This window comes from Bidens hawaiensis, unplaced genomic scaffold, assembly GCF_021521415.1.
Source record: "Bidens hawaiensis isolate Kalapana, Puna unplaced genomic scaffold, B.hawaiensis_p1.1 tig00041628_1, whole genome shotgun sequence".
Classification (NCBI taxonomy): domain Eukaryota; kingdom Viridiplantae; phylum Streptophyta; class Magnoliopsida; order Asterales; family Asteraceae; genus Bidens; species Bidens hawaiensis.
This window is the reverse complement of record NW_027497358.1, coordinates 129,073-134,768: the sequence shown is the minus strand read 5'-3', so window position 1 is coordinate 134,768 and position 5,696 is coordinate 129,073. Positions and strand designations below refer to the sequence as shown.

The window sequence follows — 5,696 nt, the reverse complement described above, 5'->3', positions numbered from 1 at the left end:
ATTCGCTTCGATTCCGCCCCTACTTCAATGAAAGCTAGCTCCTACTCCTTTTTCATCGTCGTTGGTCCTTTTTTTACATTGTATAGTGAGAAAGCTCACCCTGCCTTTAGACGAGATCATATATATGATTCTCATAAACCCTAGGAGCCTCTTTTCCCTCTGCCGGATAGAGAAGTGGTGATCTCATCTTGCTTGCTGGGAGAGAGGAAGCTTCCGGACCACCTTTTCCAGCCGGATAGCGAGCGATCACTCAGCAATGAACACTAACTGAAAGCGGGCCGGGAATGAGTACCTATCCCTTACGGGAATCGAACCCGTGTCTTCGACATGAAAAGACGATGTCCTAACCACTGGACGAAAGGGACCAAAAAGCCATTCTTCATATACCGCTCCGTGGGCTCCGAGAATATAAGTGGTTCGTTTTCTTTCTATACGAAATTAAAGATTTCGTTTGTGTTCATGTTGGCGATTTCAGATGTCAATTCGGCGGTTCGTCCCCCCTTCCTACGGGTTCCCCCACCCCCTGAATAAGTAAGGCCCCGCTCTTTCTAAGAAAAAAAAGAGGGGCGAAGGGCCCGTTTGAAGTGGCGAAGGCCTATGCTACAGTAAGAAAAAAAGTAGGTTTCGGTTACGAAGTCACTTAGTCGAATTATAAAGAAAGAGAGGCTAAGGTTACGAAGTAAGGTCAACTGGTTAAGGAAAGCTCAGGTTATGAAAATGTTTAGCCATTAATGAATTAATTAAGTAGTAGTGAGACGGAGTTGCGTCAGCTGTGGATATAGACTAGGCTAAGGGGCGGACTTCATCTCTTCTATTCTCTTCACTTACACCTTACACTTCTGCTGAGTCTAACGAGGCTCAGGTGCGGAGCCTTCCGCTGTCACTGTGGAGCGAGACTGCGCAAAGGTAGAACATCATAGAAACTTCGCTGACTTTCTCAAAAACTTTGATTTCGCTACGCTCAATAAGAAGCCGGAATAGCTTAAATTGGTTCGTGTTCCGTTTCCAAAGTCAGTCGTCTTTACCCAAGTGTGAACTTCAGACGACTCTCAAGCGGTTCCATTCCTTCTTACTGTACTTTTGGGTCAACCCAACCCGAATGGGAAGAAGGGGGTCAGCCAAACAGCGGTCCACTTTGTACGTTTGCTGAGCAGACCAATCAGGCATTTTTTTCTTTTTTTTTTCTTTTTTTCTTTTCATTTTATGGAAGGGAACTTCTCACCGAAGGAGGCAGTAGGAATGAAGGAGGCGGGAAGCTACCGCTTCTTCTAGAAGGGTTGCTTATCCTTCACTTTTTTTAGAGCGTATCGCTATGAAAAAGAAAAAGTTTACGTAATCGGAAAAAGGGTTACGGTTGCGGAAACCATAGAAAGTCGGGAACCATCGGTTACCTTTTGAATCAAAGTAGCGACAAGCCGAGTATTACGACTACAGGGGGAGAAGCAAAGCTTCGTAGACAGCTTTGCTTCCTTGTCGCTTCTTTCTAGCGACCAGTTTCTCAAGTGGGTGGCTTGGTAAGCAAGCTACCTTCAGCATCGGTAAAATTCCTATAATAGGCCGTAATGGCGGAGAAGGAAGCCCTCTCTACTTCAATGGAAAGGGGGGAAGAGCCCTTTCACAGCCGCTCCTCTACAACTTTCGCCCAACATGATCACGAACGAAGACATAGAATTGCGTAGATAGGAGGACGAAACGAACCAACCCACTTGTCCTGATCGGAACGATTGAAGAAAGAAAGAGAATGGTGTCCCCTTTCGCCTAGGGGACATCGTCGGAGAACAATGTCGGGGACAGGGTGAGAACCTTCCGTTGTTTACACCCTTTAAGTGTTGGTTCTTCCGGGGATAGATCTGGTTTCAAGATCTATGAACAAGAGAGATCCCTAAATATCCATTTTAAAAAAGAGATGAATAGATAAGGCGAAGCCAGCTGAAGGAAGGGCGCTAACGAGCAAGAAAACGGATGCGCTAACGCGCAACGGCTTTCCTTTCTCTGATAGGGGCTCGCTTCTTCAATTCAAGTTCAGCTTCTTTTCATTTTGATAGGAGTAGGTGCTTGCTGCTCGCTCGCTGTCTACTAAATGAGCCGTTACTGCCCTCCCGGCCCCTCTCTTTCTTTAATCTTAAGTAAAGTGAAGTCAAATCAATGAAGTGAACAGCCCAACCTCTTTGTTTGAAGCTATGTTTCACCTAATTCGGAAAGAGAACAATAGACTTGCAACTATAGTATAGGAAAAAGCTTCTCTTTGATAGCGGTCATAGGGGAGTTCAGAAATGATCTTATCGTAGATAGAGACTGAAGTGCGGGGGTAGGGGCGGATGTAGCCAAGTGGATCAAGGCAGTGGATTGTGAATCAACCACGCGTGGGTTCAATCCCCGTCGTTCACCCATCAATAAATGGACCATTTGTTACGGAGACAGAAGACAAACCTAGAAAGCTTTTTTTCTGCAAGTCATCTCGAGGCTTCAAACGCATCCAATCAATTGGTATCCGATTGAAGCATAGAAATAGATTCGCGTCGCCTACTTGCTAAAAGCACAAATGGAATGGCCGATCATGAATTCTATGAAGTTTTTAAGACCTTCACTTTTGAGTGCATAATGAATGAAATGAACCCCCGGATGAGGAGCAAATCTCCCCTCCCTTTTACTAAACGATGGGGAGCCCCTAGTAGTTTACCGGACAAATTGAGTTGTCGTGACGAGACCTTTCTTAGTGGAAGATCAGAATTTTCTTCATCACGAGACTGATCGGATCAGACACCCGAGAGACCTCCACAATTGAGTAAGTAAGAGGACAACAAGCAAAGAGTTATGCTTTCATTTCTTTGTTGAGATTGAAATAAAGTTCATTAAAAAGGGGGTAGGTATAATGAACGCAGGCCAAAGTCAAGAAAAGGACTTCCTTACTTTTAGTCTTAATTACTAGTAGTTTGAAGCGAAACCGGTTTTTGTTTTTTTGCACTCGGTTCCTTCGTCTTAAGTAAAGTGAAGTTTACTTTTTTTATTCGGAACTCTTAGTCGAGCTGATGCCGAGATCTTTTTTTGTTCGAGGTTCAAGAGGAAGAAGAGAAGAGGAACCACCGCCCAATGGTGCTTTTACGAAAGTATGGTCACCGGTGGCTAATACCTTCTCGACACTATCGAACCTGAAATCCACTCTCAATCGCTCTTTTTTTTAGTTGGCGGGCAAGGTTTCCTACCCACTGGCTACTGGCTACTGGCTAAGGAGGTACAGTGTAGCTACTGCAGCTACAGTTTGGTAGCTAGACCATCTACCCTATGTTTCAAACTTGTTAAACCTGGTGGTCAAACCGATAGAACATTGTTTAAACCATACTTGTGAGAGTGACTGTCTTACGCTACAGTAGCTACTGCTGCTACTGTCTTACTGTGTACAGGAACTGTGTGTGACTGTAGCTACCCGACCCCAAGGGAGGTACTTGTTACTGCTCCTCAGGTGGTTAGTGAAATGCTTCTCAGGTGAGGAGTATGAACGAGATAATACTGATTGAATCAGAATATTATTTTAATCGACTTAATTAGAAGCTCTAATAACTATGAAAAATTGATGGTATTTCAACCACGATAATCTTGGTTGGTACCAAACCCGATAGTGATTCTTTCGATTCGTATTAGAGTGATGGCCCCTGTTTCACTAATAGCTGGGAAGGGAATACGTTCTCCAATCGGCATGTGTTAACCATTTTCTATTCTTTGGATGAAATGTCGAGATTCAAGAGAAGATGGATCGGGTCTTCTATTAAGATGGACCTTGAAGCAATCATTGTCATTGTGGATTTGGGGGTTCTAAACCAGAGGAGAGGCAGAGGCAGCGAAAGAAGAGAAGCTTACTCTATTCCAGAAGCAGGAATAGCGGGACAGAGACAACTACTTTGAGAATGAGAGGAGTCTTGCATTAGTAAAGGAAAGCACCTTTCTTAGTTATTAGTAAGGTTGTAGACTTCTTGTAGTTCTCTTTCCCCTATGTCGATTCTCTATAAGAGATAGAAGCTTTCCCGCTTGCAAGGTTTCGAGCTCCTATTTCTGGAAGAGATTGAGGAAATGCTCCTTCCCTGAGGGGCCTTTCAACCTATAGGAAGCTCTCTCATCTGAGTGGAGTTAGGCCCATTTCCTAGCCTAGTTTTAAGCAGAACAGCACCATCCTAGTCCAGAGCAGTACTTCTCCTATGGGCTCGAGGCAAGACAAGCAGCCCGCTTCGCTTCCTCAATTGCTCAAGGAACAAGAGAAATAATGCTTTTGTGGAACGTCTTCTGGCGAGGCTTTGAGATTAAACCAATATCTTTCTATTTGAAGCAGTGAGCGGTATGCCTTCAATTCAACAAGCATACCCTGGCCAGAATAGTACTGAGATTTCCGTCTCTGTTTAGCTGACTCGCTCCGGATATCCTAGCATCAATCCGGCATTTCACCGTAAGAGGATCCTTAAAGGTGGTTTCAAAAGTGATTTGCTTGTCCAGTGGTACTTGTCGCTTTTCTCCGAAGGCTGTTGAATTAGCTAAACCACGTGGGTGGCGGTTGTCCATGGATGTCCCTTGGGCCTGTTCTTCATCGGATACGAGAGTAGGAAGAGCTTCTATTCCATCAACACTAGTTATTCTAGCAACAGCTCTTACTGTACCGTCAACTCCAACTGTCCTTCTTAGATGGTATCCTCTCTGTCCTTCCCCTTTCCCCTACTCGAGAACCCCTGAAGCGCACTGGAAGCTTCTCAAAAGAGAGAAGTAAAATATCGTAGGCTTTAGTTAAGATTCCCTAGTAGATAGTTAAGCTAAGAGAGTGCTCCGGAAGAGCTAATGTTAAAAATGATTTCCCTTTCTTTCACCGAGGAAGCTAACTAGATAGATGGTGGGTCTAAGGAAGAGAAGAATATGAGCTATATTTTCATCCCCCTTCAGTTCCTTTCCTTATCCTTAGAACAGTAGGGTTTGAAGCTGGCAAAGTCAATCAATCCAGCAGTCAAAGGGGCAAGTGCAGTCACTCAACCAACTCCTTTCAAGCAATATCTTAAGTAGGGGTAGGGCTCTTAGGCAGCAATAGAAATGACTCTGACAACCTGTCTCAATCTTTACCTCTCCAGGATCAAGAAAGACCTCTTCTTCTAATTAAGATGTTTTCTCTCTGGGGAGTTTTCAAGCCAATCTATAAGTCTCTTTTCTTTCAAGTGAAGCAAGGCTACAACCTTCGACTTTGGTTGTTTGGCCCGCTTCTGCAGCACCTCTCTCGTCAAACGATGCGTAGGGAGAGTCGGATCAAAAGACATCCCTTGGTACAATGGAATACCCCTGACCCGCGGTACATACCACAACATTAGATCCTTCAGACACCCTTTCATGTCCGAGACCACCTCTGTCACGGCTTCGATATCATCAACAGGACTTATAATGGATGTGAAAGTCGATTTTCGGACTCGCTTGGCTAAGACAATAATCTTAGACAAAGAACGACAAATAGAATTGCACAAAAATATCAGCTTCCGTAATATCAATCTTCTATGGAAAGATGGGATGATACGAGGGTAACAGCTCCTAGTGAGAGACACTGGCACTGGTAGCAATTCGGGTTCACCTTATCGTCAGCATAGGCCTTCTTCAAAGAGGCCGCACACTGCTTTAAATACAAAGCAACGTGCAACCACCCTGATTTCCGACCTAGCCCCTCCGGTCTTGCCAAT

At 44.5% G+C, this 5,696-nt stretch overlaps 1 non-coding gene across 1 annotated transcript; it reads right to left on the bottom strand.

Annotated features, from left to right (window-relative positions):
* Positions 1-293: 293 nt before the first annotated feature.
* Positions 294-365, bottom strand: TRNAE-UUC (transfer RNA glutamic acid (anticodon UUC)). The gene has a single exon. It is a non-coding gene; the product is annotated as a tRNA-Glu (tRNA).
* Between the last annotated feature and the right edge of the window lie 5,331 nt (positions 366-5,696).